Genomic DNA, 14,895 nt, shown 5'->3' with positions numbered 1-14,895 from the left:
TGCAAAAGAGGGGTGTAGAAATTGACCACAACATTTATTGCATCAGTTTCCTCTCAAACTGGAAATTGACCAACAAAATAACAAGATGCTGTGGATGTCACTGGCAGGCTGGTAAGCAGAGTCCAAACTGTTTATACTGTCAGCTGCAGACCAAATTGTACCAGAAATGTGAATTGCTCAGGTTTACAAATGACATTGAAATTTAACAACCAATATCAATGTAAACTAAATTAACATTTTACTCAGTAATTATTGTATTAAACAGAGGAGCGACAGAGAGAATTACACAAATAAAATTCAATCTGCATTTTGTCTTTTATTCAACAAAGAGAAAGAGTGCAGACTGTAGACTTGAAGCTATAATTTTATAACACATCATTGAGACAGACTGTTCTTTTATTACAAAGCCACCCAGACTAAAAATAACACAGGTAAATACTTAGAGAACTAATAACACAGCAGTCGGTGAAGGTTAGTACTATGTGGTAACATGCGGTAAGTGTGGGTTCCTACAGCTTGTGTATATCGACAATTATTCTATTCTTTTCTTGTGTGTTTGATACCAGTGATTTAAAAATAGTTTTATTAACAGTGAACTTTAAATGAGGAACAACCACATAATGAACAAAGGGATCAGAAGTACATATTTTAAACTCAGTTAAAACAGGTTTACGTACTTTCAAATCCTTAACATCTTACAATATGCTCCAACTTCAACTCTACTCTTAATTTCTGTGGGAGATCATCTACCCGTTGGTCATCAGATCTATTGTGGGATGAAAAAGCATTAATGATGCCCTGAGGAAGGGGTCAAAAGTTAGAAACAGGTGTGTGGGTGTGTGGGCTAAATTGGTGAGTTGTACAGGATGGGCTGAAAACGTTTGGCTGATACATTCAGTGACCCTACGCAATAACAACACTCAATAAATCTTCCTCCGACCCTCTTTATTATAAAAAGCAAGTGATTGAGCCCAGCATTGTTGAACCCTGTGTCCCAGCACTATGACCTGGAGTGAAATTTGTGCTGCTTTATAATGTCTGATCAATGCAATAAATATCACCTCAAACATGTTATAAACCAACACTAATTTTGTTCCATTAATCTCACTGAAAGTGCGGTCCAAAGTACTTTCAGTAACGGTTAATGAAAAATAAATTACGATGGGGACGATGTATCCCATTTGTACTTAGTTCAGAATCGAAGTCGATGCAGTTCAATGTCACTCAGGTTTTTCAGTAGCAGCTGAGCCACTGCTTACTGCTATTTACTTTTATTTCTTTATACACCAGCAGTTGCCTACATGTGGAGTGTATATAAAAAAACAATGAAGAATATTAACCAATAGCAGATCAAAATTCATATGCTGTTGATCGTTTTCATGACAATACTATGCATGGTAATAATGACCAGATGGTGTGAAATATGCTGTAGAAGTTTCCACTGCAGGTAGTACTGCTGTTTTGATTTACTTAAAGCAAAGGAGAGTTTCCCACATTCATCAATAGGTTATTGTTGGTAGACACTGAGTTCTTTATTATTCTTTGGCAATAATACATCTAGTTGATTCTGAGCCATTCGAGGCTTGCAGGGGTATGGGTATAAGACAGGGCAGTGGGATTGAATGAATAGCTTTCTGTGAAAGCCACTGCAGACTTGATGGGTTGAATGGGTTTTCCTATGCTGTAAAATTCTATGATTCAATTCTATGTTAAATCCCACCAGCAATCACAATAGAAGTTTCAATAGCTTCCAGTTTGTGTTTTACACCCCATTATTAATTTACCATGCCATCTCAATTGCTTCAGGAATCATGCCCAAAGATTCTTTGCACCCATTCTACAGATTTCTTAAATAAATTGAAGCATTTGGCACACATGGTAATAATACTTTGCTCGACTTCAGCAGAATAGGCTCAACGTACTGAATAGCCTTCTCCTGTTCCTATCTTCCAATGTGTGGGGAGAGGGAAAGAGCAAAAGTATTTCCTCCCTCCCCCTTCTAGGTTATTAATCTATCCCCTGCTGAGAAACACTCTGTTTCTGACAATGATATCCTTTTGTTTACAATTGTTAAATATTTGCCAGAATATTTGTTGGACCTGAGGCTGCGCCTGTAATTCAGATTATAATCTTTATCGCTTACAACAAGCACTTTATAAATATAAATCTTACTTTCCATGGTTACATAGCAATTTTAGTGTAAATGCAGTATTTGGTTCCATCAACTACATTTTAATTTTCCATCATTTAAATGTATCTAATAGTTATCTAGGCTCAAAGTTTCAGATGACCCCTATAAATTCTATAAACTATGTAATCTTGCTTCACTTTTAAAGCCCTCCACAGTTTTGCTCCTCTCTACCTCTGCAACCTACTAAAACCTAACCAACCTGTCCACTCCCTTCGCTCGGCTAGCACTGGTCTGCTCCTTGTCCCCCATTCTGCCTGGCCCACCATTAGCAGTTGAGCCTTTAGCCTTTCTGCCCTCATCTCTGGACCTCCATCCCCGAGTCCCTTTGCCTCCTTCAAGGCCCGTCTCAAGTTGTTCCTTTTCATCCATCCACCTCCAGCCCCCTTCACTAACCCTTCACTATCCAGCACCTTGGAACATCCTCCCGAAGTGAAAGGTGCTATATAAATGCAATTTGTTGTTGTATTGTATTTAGCTGATTGAATTCTAGCAATACCCCAGTGCAACCTCTAGAATCACCAAGCTCTTGCCAACCTGTGCCTGATACTCTCCAGAATGAGCTAAGCAGAGTGCATCCATCCAGGGAGAGAGCATGCATTCCATTCCAGACAAAGGGAAATTTCCATGTGTGGGTGGTATACATAGGTGGAACTCTAAGTCTGGTTTGTATACATTTAAGTATGGTGATGGGTTTCTGCATGTATCAGGCATTTGGCTTACCAAAAAAGCAAAAAAATATGTATGTTAACCAGGTTGAACACTCATTCGTAAACACTAGGAATGGAAGGGATGCTAATACAATTTGTGGGCATTTTACATCTCTCCTCCAACTCTTTGCTGACAGAAAGCATGTTCAAATATTAATCTCAGATTTACCAATACTTCATTGCTTGTAGGAAAAGAGTGCTTGAGCCAAATATCCATATGGGAAAGCAGATGTTGATATACAGCTCTCTCCAGCCCAGTGGTAATTAATTTGGAGAAGAGGTCCAGGAGGTAAAAATTGCTGATGCAGTATAAATTCTGCATAAGTATCATTTGACCTTAGTAAAGGTTAAAAAGCTGTCTGGCTGCTTTTGATCTCTGCTGGAAACTAAGCTCAGGTACTCCTTTCCTAACGCACTTAGGAAATTTTTTTGGTCAACCTGTTTAGACTATTTCTGACATGGCAGACTTTCTAATCCAAGATTATCCTACGCTTATACTGCCGGATGTTTCCCAATCACCTCTCATAACAGGTCACATTGATCCTATATTTACTATTTGTTTCTAAATATATCGCTTTTGCTGCAGGAAAAAGAACTGCCCAACGCTGAATATAGAAATGAACAGGACAGAAAGATCATTGTGAACCTTCTGACAGTCACAAAATAAAAATGAAATGTATACAACCCTGTCTCTCATGCCTCTCAATAGATTTTTCTCACAAAAACTATAATCACTCCACTTTACAGTATATCTTATGAAGTGCTTTGAGATGTCACACCAATGTGAAAGATGCTATATCAAAAACATTTCTTTGTACAAAGATCACATTGTACTATTTGAAAAGACAAGGGAGTTCATGTCAGTGTCCTGGTCAATAATACCCCTACAAAATATAATTAGTTACTCATTGCAAACATAACACCACTATTTAAGAAGGGTGGGAGAGAGAAGATTGGGAACTATAAAGCAGTTAGTCTGACATCGATGGTAGGGAAAATTCTAGAATCCTTAATTAGGGATGTTGTAGTCAGGTACTTAGAGGACCATAATATGATTAGGCAGAGTCAACATGGCTTTACAAAAAGAAAGTCATGCTTAATAAATCTTTTAAAGTTTTTTGAGGATGTAACTAGCAGCTTAGATAGGGGGAACCAGTAGATGTAGTATATTTAGTTTTTCAGAAGGCGTTCAACAAGGTGCCACGCAAAAGGCTGCTACACAAGATTAGGGCCCATGGAATTAAAGGCAATATATTAGCATGGATCGAAGAGTGGCCAACGGGAAGAAAACAGAGAGTAGGGATAAACGGGTCCTTCTCAGATTGACAAGATGGGACTCGTGGTGACTAGTGGAGTGCCACAAGGATCAGCGCTTGGGCCTCAACTATTTACAATCTATATCAATGATCTGGACGAGGACATAGAACTTAAAATATCTAAATTTGCGAATGATACTAAGCTAGGTGAGAGAGTAAGCTTTGAGGATGACACAAACAGATTGCAAAGGGATATAGATAGGCTAGATGAATGGGTAAGAAGGTGGCAGATGGAATATAATGTGGGGAAATGTAAAGTTTTTCACCTAGGCAGTAAAAACAGAAAAGCAGATTATTTTCTAGAAGGGGAGAGACTAGATAGTGTTAGTATTGAGAGTGATTTGGGTGTCCTTGTACACCAGTCACAAAAAATTAGTATGCAGGTACAGCAAGCAACTAGGAAGGCTAATGGCATGTTGGCATTTATTGCAAAAGGTTTAGAATACAAGAGTAGGGAAGTCTTGCTGCAACTGTATAGGGTCTTGGTGAGACTGCACCTAGAATATTGTGTGCTGTTTTGGTCTCCTTATTTAAGAAAAGACATACTTGCCTTAGAGGGGATGCAGCATAGATTCACTAGGTTAGTTCCTGGGATGAGGGGATTGATCTATGAGGATAGGTTGAGTAAACTAGGCCTATATTCTCTAGAATATAGAAGAATTAGGGGTGATCTTATAGAAACATATATGATTCTTTTGGGCTTGACAGTGTAGACAGTGCAAGACTATTTCCCCTAGTAGGAAAATCTATAACTAGGGGTCACAGTCTTAAGATTAAGGGTCAGCCCTTTCTAACAGAGTTGTTCTTCACTCAGAATTTATGGAATTCTCTACCCCAGAAGGCTGTAGATTCATAGATTCATAGAATGTTACGGCACAGAAGGAGGCCATTCGGCCCATTGAGTCTGTGCCGGCTCTTTGACAGAACAAGTCACTTTCACTAACCCCAATCACAAGCTTTCTCCCCTTAACCCTGCAAACCCGTCTTCCCGATACCTATCCAGTTCTCTCTTAAAAGCTGTTTTCGAACCAGACTTCACTACCCTTTCAGGCAGATCATTCCAAATTCGAACAACTCGCTGAGTGAAAAAAATTCTTCTAACCTCCCCTCTGCTTCTTTTGGTAGATATCTTAAGACTGTGACCACGGGTCACAGACACATCTACCAGCGGAAACAGCTTTTCCTTATCTAGCCTGTCGAAACCTTTCATGATCTTGAAGACCTCTATCAGGTCCCTGCGTAACCTTATAATAATCCTTGCATTTGATATAGCACTTTTCATGTCTTCTAGACATCTCAAAGCACTTCACAGAATATGCTGTAAAGTGAATTAACTGTATATTTGTGGGCGAAACGCGGCAGCCAATTGCGCACAGCAGTGTCCCACAAACAGTCGTGAATTGAAAATGCCCAATTTATTATTGTTTTTGTTTTGGAGGGATTATTATTAGGCATGTGGAGTAAGGAAACTTGGCCAAGGTTTCGCCCTGCCGGGAATTGAACCCAGGTGTCTCGCTTGCAAGGCGAGTGCTCTAACTACTGAGCTACAGGACCTTCTCTGCTCTAATGGGAAAAGTCCTAACTTCTCCAGCCTGTCCTCATAGCTAAGGTTCCCCATTCCTGGTATCATTCTCGTGAATCTCCTCTGCACCCTTTCCAGTGCCTTAATGTCCTTCCTGAAGTAAGATGCTCAGTCCTTGAACATATTCAAGACTAAGATTGATAGATTTCTAAAGGATAGAGGGATTAAGGGATATGGGGATAAGGCGGGCAGATGGAGTTAAGTTAGAAGATCAGCCATGATTTTATTGAATGGTGGTGCCGGCTCGAGGGACCGGATGGCCTACTCCTGTTCCTAATTCCTATGTACCTATGTTCCTATTGACAAGGGGCATTGATCTGTGCAAATTGATGCTATATCAAAAGTTATTATTATCATTATTATTATTATTGTTATCTAATTCCCTTTTGAATTTGCTGACACTATTTCTCTCCCTGCCTCTCTAGGTAGCCATTACATATTCATTTGTTTAGATTATTTCTGACATGGCAGACTTTCTAATCCCAAATTAGAAATGTTTGACTTTACTTGCTGATCAAAGTAATATTCAAATGGACATTACTCAAAACTGAAGGGAAAGTTGAGCTGTTCAATCACATTTCATCCTCCATTCTAAAATTTATAGGCAAGCAAAGGGTACTCCATGCACATGAATAATGATAAGCTTTCTGGTTCCACCAGACTATTGTAACTCTTGACAAATACTAACACCCGCCTGCTCATTATTGTAATAACTGTAGCTACTACATACTTTGGAATGTATTATAAGAAGCAATCCTGTGTAATTATAAAGAAAAACTATAGCATTATATGTACTAATCCTTGAGAAATGTTTAATGCAATCTTAAATTAATAAAAAGTTTGTATTGTGATGAATGTTTGTCATTTACAAATACAAAAATAATCCAAGCAATAATAATCTCTATTATTGAGCAAATTTATTGAAATAATACAACAAAATAGAAGGGAAATGTGTGAATTTCTAACCAGCAATACAATATTTAATCTTTATTGGTTTAAAATAAACTATAACAAATGCATTTATTGCAAACCCATATGAAAACAAAGGGAAATTACACAGGAAATGTGCGAACTCATATTATTTTCAATTAATTAATGGATATTTTCTTCCAGGCATCTCTTGAACTAGTTGGCTTCCTGCCTTGTTCGTTTCTGAAAAGACATGAGGGAAGAGTATCCAGATGGTAAATAATCCTGTAATATTCGCATTTGGTCTTGTGCCTTTCACATTAGAAAGACGACTCAAAATGCTTAACAGGATTTATTGTGAAGTGGAGTGCCTGTATGTTTGTACACAACCCACAGGTATGCATTTGAGTGTCAGTTTAGATTGTGTGAGTTCAAGTCCTCACGTGGGACTTGAACCCACAACCTTTACATATATACCTAAATATTAATATGTTAAGGCATAATGAGAACAGGGATTAAACAGATTAAAGACTGTAATGGACTAATGAAATGATGGAGCAGGCTTGATGAGCTGAATGGCCTTCTCTCATCCCTAATTTCCTAAATAAGCCTGTGTAATCATGTGCAGAAACACACATTGGTGGGCAAACTTCCTGTATCCTCCGATCAAGCAATTGAAAAGCACCAAATTGGTTAAACTGGTTTGCCTCGATGACACTGAAATACAAATAGGATTTTAAGTTTAATGCAGTGTTGGGATAAAGTGCTAATACCTAGAGATTGTCCTCACCATTGCATTAGCACTTGAATCTGCAGCAGCTTCAAGTGGTGCTGAAACCTACCCGGGGATGTGTCAGAATGTTACACAAAATCTGATACATCCGACTAACTTAAAAAGCATTGGGCAAAGCTTAAAAAGAGTTATTCAGAAAATAAATTGTCTTTAATTTGCTTTTCACTGGTGGCTGGGAGAGAATATGTTCTTATTGGGATGTCCTCTCGACGTGAAAGGTGCTATATAAATGTGATCTTGTTGTTGTATTAACCAGCTTTGTGTGTTTGTTTGTTTGTACCCTGTAATTGTTTAAGTTTTGACAAGCTTCAGACGTGCTCATTTCCCTTCAACATATCTGAAAATGCTTTTTTGTCTGTAATTATTTTGGACAGAAATAATTTTTAAGGAGCACATTGATATGTTTATGAATAGTTTTATTGTAAAATAGGTGCTCTTGTGAGTCACTGGTATATTCTTAAAAGCTCACAAGAATGAAGTATAGCTTCGCTGAATGTAACTAACTCACTGAATATTTGTTAAAATGTAGCTCAAGGCTCCAAGTTCTAGGTTGCTTAAAATAATTTATTCATTGCCTAGATTCACTGCTGGGATGTGTGAAATTCTCAGATCCCATCTACTCACTAATAGATGGGGAAACAATGAACGTACAGGTCTATCAGAGTTTTTGCTAGATTTGTAGAATAGCCAACTATGAAAATACATTACATATATCATGGATCTCACATAAACAATCCCTGCTGTCTCTGTGGTCTGTGTGTTTCAAATGAATAAAACTACCTAATTCCCAAGGAATATACTGCGCAGGAGGAAAAATATCATAAGGTAGTGAGGTTGTCTGGGAGATACATATTCTCAGAAGGATGATCTGTGCTATGAGTCAGTTGAAGGCGAAACTGTTTTGTTCATAAGGCCCTCTTTGATTTGGAACTGTAAATCCTTTGTCATCTGCATGCACTTCTACGTAACTGCAAAAAGATAGCAGACATAGAGGTGAAAATGCAACATGTTATGTGATACAATTACAATACAGTTTATAGTTGTAAAATATCTTTCCCGTTGGGAGGACATCTCAAGGCACGTGACAATGTTGGCTGGGCACCTAGATGGCAGACTAGGGCATGGGGAGGGGAAAGATGACCGAAAGCGCGGTCAAAGAAATATGTTTTGAGATGGGCCTTAAATAAAGATGGAGCCAGTTGGGGGGCTCCGGGATGGAGATTACCATATCACAGATACTTAGGAGTAAGAATGTCAGGGTTTTTTGGTCTAAAATTTGTGGCCACAGTTTGTTAAATATGTTGTTTTGGTGCAGTCAGTTCACACTTAAGGACCATTGGACCATCCACCTGTTAATCAACCCATCCTATCCTCTAATTGGACTATCCTACTGACAGATGGATGGTCTGAGGAGAGCGCAGAAAGGGTTGATGAACAGGCAGATGCTACAACGGAAGCGTGGGGCAGGTTGTTGGACAGGCAGCCAGTGATTTTCTTACAGCTTTACACATCACCAGAAACTACTATTGAACCAGGCAATAATTGTCAGTTGGCTGTGGGTAATAAATGCCTCTGACTTTTGGTACAATAGATGGCCTGATACTCGTCTGAAGCTTTCCACAACCCAGTGTTTGAGTGTTAGTTCACAGATGCTGAGCCAGTATCTTATGAAAAAGCACTCAAAACACTTCATTCTTCAGGCAGCCCACTTATAAATTCGGAGCTGTGATAACTTATCACCTGTGATAAATATCAAATCACACATCATATTTTCCATCTCATAATTCCTCATCATGCCAGTTTTTCTGCATTGACATGAATGCCAATACTAGGAGTTTATAATGGCCAACAGTCCTCCAGAAAAAAATAGGTATTCATTTCCTGGCTGTTTGTGGGATGTTACGATACACAAATCGCCTCCTGTGCTTGCCTACAAATACGCAATCACGACATGTTTCAGAAAAGATTGTGAAGCACTTTTATTACCTAAGGCTCTATGTTAAAAGTTAGTACTATATTTTTATTATTACTATTCCTATCTGATACATTTAATAAGGAGTAATTTGTGGTAAGCTGTAAACTCAGCAGAAAAGTGGTTCCCTGTGATCTCTGTGATCTCTGCTTACAAATTGATTTTTTCCTCACAGGTTTATGCTATTATGTTGTTATTAGCCTTAAAGTGTTACTTTGCCCCAACAAAGCAAAAGAATATATATGTGTGTGGAAGGGGGTCTCAGTTTGATTGTATTTAACCCATTAGGACTCATTCTGTTAACATTGTACTGGCAAATTCAAAGCGAGTGAACTCATTGAGTAGTTGAGGGTGAGATATGCAGCCTATGTACACGTGGAGCTCAATACCTTTAATTTGTTGGTAGTATCTTGCTGCTTCGTATTTTCTTAAAAACTTGAAATGCCACACTTGTAAGGGCATGCAAGGTCTTGTGAACTTGTAAAGAAAATGATTTGGGAGAGGTATCAGTTGAATTTACTTGCCATGGGTATCAGCCTGGCTCAGTTGGTTGCATTCTCACCTCTGAGTCAGAAGGTTTCGGATTCAAACCCCATGTTGGGGTTTTGAATTCACAGTCCACTCTGGCACTCCAGTGCAATGTTGCAATGTCGGAGGTGACATCCTTCGGATCAAATGTTAAAACAAGGACCCATCCATATCAAAGTGCAAGGATTATTATTGTTTCAAAGCCAAATTTACATCCCACAATGCAATAAATTCTTTAAACACAAATTTTGTAATGGGAATTTTAATTTGACCAGCCATTTCTGATCAACCTCTCTGAGGTGCTACCCCATGTGAAGAGCGCTATATAAATGCAAATTGCTGTTGATGTTGTCCATGCTTGAAGTCGCATCTGTAATATTTATATGTACAGTGGATTGCATCATGATATTGGGATGTGTAACAAGATTCCTTAATAACCAGACTTGAGCAAATAGCCCAAGGTTACATTCCAACACATTACTGGGCCAGCACCACATTGTCGGAGGTGGCGACTTGTGGATGAGACATTGTGGCACAGTGGCCGTGCCTTCAGCCACTACGCCCCAAAACTCTAGAACTCTCTCCCTCAATCCCTCTGCCTTACCCCCTCCCTCCCCACTTTCAAATTCTGCCTAAAGACCTTCTTTTTGATCGTACTGACGGTTACCTCCCCCTTCCCCAGCCTCAGCGTCAGACTCCACTACTGTCAAGCATTCTGGTACACTACCCTGCGTGAAAGGCGCTATATAAATGCAAATTGTTGTTTTTTAATCCAGTTAGTCCAAATCCGGCCTACCTGTTCAGATGGACATTAAAGATTCAATTCTATTATTTGAAAAGAGAAGGCGGATTTGCTGTGTTTGCCTACAAATACACAGTCACTAGACTTAGCAGATTTTACCTGTGTAGAGCTCAGAGACATTTTAATGTTCTAGGTGCTCATTGTTTATGAGTTTCCAGCTTTTGGAGGTGTTAATTCTTCTGGTGGTACAACGGAGTGTGGTCTGTAGCAAAGGAGAAGGCACAACAAGCAGAATCAAACAGGAACACATTACAAAAAGGTGGCGAATCTCAATTTTAAAAGGAAATTAGAAAAATTATTACGTGAATTTTGCCCGATTAAGGTAATGCAGCACAGAGCAGCTTCACTGCACCATAGAGGAAATGACAACTTTCAGAAGCAACCCCCAAAAAAAGGTTTCTGGGGCTTGTTAACATGACTGTGAGCATTGGCCTTTTCATTTGATTAGCCTCGGCTTTTGATCATTGGTGTCAGTGCGGTTGCTGGGCAACCTTCTGTTGTGCAGCTCATGACTTTCTACAGCACGTGTTGTAGGCTGTGGATAGCTGTAGAGTTTAAAGCATGAGTTTAAAGCGTGTACAGGACTCATGTGGAGTCAGTGGTTAGAGCGCTCAATTTGCAAGCGAGAAACCTTGGTTCAATTCCCGGCAGGGCAAAACATTGGGCAAGTTTTCTTACTCCACACGCCTCTGTTTCCCTAGCAGCAAGTAGGAACCCGGTTGTCAGTCGATTGGCGGATTGCTTTTCTGGGGGTAATGATTCCTTAAGAAAAATAATAAATTCATCACCCAATCCATGACTGTTTGTCGGACACTGCTGTGTGAAATTGGCTGCTGCATTTCGCCCACAAAATATACAGTCAATTCACTTTACAGTATATTCTGTGAAGCACTTTGAGACATCTTGAAGATGTGATAAAGCACTATATCAAATGCAAGGATTATTATTATTATGTTCTGATCGGTAAAAAAAATCTCCAATCTGCTATCACGTAAACTGAGGATGCGTTGTAATCCATTTCAGTGTCGGACCACACAGTCATTAACTTTGGATGAATTGTCCAGACGTATAATCTCCTTGTGCAAGCATTTCCTCATGGAAGAGAGTGTTTTTTTATTTCTGGTCATTGAGATGCCTGACATATGCAGAAACCCATCACCATGCGTAATAGCAACCAAACCAAACTGAGAGTTCCACATATTTATGTTACCTACATGTGGAAATTTCCCTGTGTCTGTTATGAAATGCATCCTCTATTCCGGGAAGGACATAGCCTGCTTGCCTAATCCCGGAAGGTATTAGATGGCAGGTTGGGAGAAGCCAAGGGTTGGGGAGGTTAGAGTGTGTGTTGGGTTACTGCTGGAATTTAACCAGCTAAAACCACATAATGTTTCATTGAGACCACTATCTGGTAAACTTCCCCTCTTTGTCCAGCTAGGACCACCCTACCCGCCAATGCTTTGACTTGCATGGTTAAGTTGGCAAGAGCTGAAAGGGAAGAATCCCTGCTCCCAGTGACCAGTCTGCCACTCCAAGTCCTGCCAATGAGCATGCGCTGGAGGACTGCGGATCTGCCTGGTTCAGGATCTGGCCTATTGAAACTGCCAGAGGTGATTGACTCGATTCTGACATTCTTCTGCCAAACATGTCAACTTGGAGCCAGCTCAGCTCCAAAGAGACCCCATCTAACTTCCCCCAAGGAGGATAGTCAGTGTCAGAGTTTTAACCAACTGAATATTGTGTTACATTGATAACACTTGTGACTTAGATGGACACATAATTATGAACAAAATGTTCATTTAAAGGCCTTAAGTAAAAAGGATTTAAGACAGTTGACTAATCTACAAGTTCATGCTAAATGACAGCCAATAGGACAGACATGACAAACATGATAATTACAGTTCTGTTCTCTCAGTGAGCACTAATTTTGATTAAGTCGGAACTCATTTCTAGTTTACATTAAAACACTGAGCAGATCCCAAATAAACTGCACCCTTGCGACATCAATTGACACTAGCCATAAATCGTGCCTTTCCACATGGATGTGAATAGAAGTAGAGTATAAAACTGCACCACTCAGTTTTTATCTACGCTTTATTTAGCCTTAATAATTCTTGGGTAGGAGGTTCCCAACAGTGTAATCACTGACTTCCTATCCAGGTGGAAGGTGCTTGTGCATGGATTTTAATTGCCTTAATCAAAATTAGTAGCAGGATTTATTTGGTTCAGTTGGGTTTGACTGTGATGTTCTCAATGGTGAATTAGTCAATGGAAACTCAAGCTAGGCTGAAACCACTTGTACAAGGTACTGAAGAGCCAGCACACCCATGGAACTGTACCAATCATGAGTCATTGACTTCAAAAGAATAGGGAGAAATTGAAAAAGGTAATGTAAAAGTAGAGATGGTTACACAGTTCGTCCCATTGCAAGCTCCCATCACTTCAACTAAAGCGGGTAGGGGTTACACCATGACTTTATCCCCAAACCCAGAAATGATAGTTGGAAGCAGCTTTAAAGCTGAGTGCTGTATCATCTGCATTTGATCAGAGGTCAATTATTTCCTACCCTTTAATGATAATAACCCAGCAACATGAGGGTTTTCTGCAGCAAGATTAAAAGTAATTGCTCACTGCAGTGAATCAAACATAGAATAACACAGAGCTGGCATGGAGTTACAAGGCTCTGATTTAATCCAATGGTTCTGATCATGATTGGACCATGAGAGCAAAGTTAAAGCAGTCTCTGAGGTTGAAACACTGAAATATAACTCATGATTTAGTCTTTATAATAGCGTGGAGAAACTTAAACATTACCGTATGAATTTGAATGCCATATCTAGAGAGCAACAAAGATCCATCCAGTGTGAAGTTGAGCCATACAGGTTCAATTCTGTCTGTGTTAAATTAGTTGATTTCAGCCAGGGCAGCGAAAAACAAACTACAACTGACTCCAGGATCCTGAATGATTCTGCAACTTCAGGATCCTGAATGAACAAGAACAGTGAACTTATGATGTATGATGCAGTAATGCAATGGTTATCTGATACCACAAGGCATTCATTAACGTGCTATGCTTGGAAACTTCATTTTGAGACAAATTACATTATAAACAGCAGTTGAGCAGCATGATTCTGTAGTGATTCGCATGGAGTCCCATGTCGAGACCATATTAGATGAGATGATTTTAGCACCACTTTGATTTTCCCCGGTGTAATTTAAAAATAATAATCATTGCATTTAATATAGCACCTTATCACATCTTTGAGACGTCACAAAATATGCTGTAAAGTGAATTGGTTGTATATTTTGTGGGCAAAATGCAGCAGCCAATTGTGCACAGCAACGTCCCACAAACAGTCGTGGATTTAATGACCAATTTATTATTATTTTGTTTTGAAGGAATTATTACCCCTGGAAAAGCCATCCACCAATCGACTAAACAATCAGATTCCCATTATTAAATGCAATGGGTGTAAATTGATTTTACTCCATTTCCAAATAGTTTTCTGAAAATGCTTGAGCAGTCCAATGCATGTCTCTTCATTAATATTGGTGGGAGAATTTGCAGTCTGTGATGGAACTTTGCAGCCATTTTCACCTGTGCTTCACAACAGATTCGAACACCCCTTCAATTTATGACGAATGGTTTCTTCCTCCAGGTTCAGCATAGTATGACTGCTATCGTGAACTTTATATCGGCTAAGACATGTTTAAATTCTAAGCGAAATCTTTTTAAATTCAGTATTGTAGTGTTAAATTATCTTTAGGCCACTGTTTGTCAAAGACACTCTCTCTCCCAGCCTAACTGATCAGAGTAATCTTGCCTCGTGGCTGGAGAGAGACTTTGTTTTGTGTACAGTTTACTGCAATGTTGTAGCTAAAGACAAACTATAAACTAAAGGAGAACAAGGAACATGGATCAGGCCATCATTATGTATCCTTTGAAATGGCTTGACCTGCCATGTGTACATTTTTAGGCGTTGACTGGCTAAATATAAGGGTACAGAAGGATGGTTGAAGTGAAACCAAAGCATGTCCCGAAAATATATGTACGGTAAACATGTGCACGTATGGTGCACATCGGGGTACCTTCCA

The sequence above is a fragment of the Callorhinchus milii genome, unplaced genomic scaffold (assembly GCF_018977255.1).
Source record: "Callorhinchus milii isolate IMCB2004 unplaced genomic scaffold, IMCB_Cmil_1.0 Scaffold1, whole genome shotgun sequence".
Lineage (NCBI taxonomy): Eukaryota > Metazoa > Chordata > Chondrichthyes > Chimaeriformes > Callorhinchidae > Callorhinchus > Callorhinchus milii.
Note: the sequence above shows the minus strand (reverse complement) of the source record.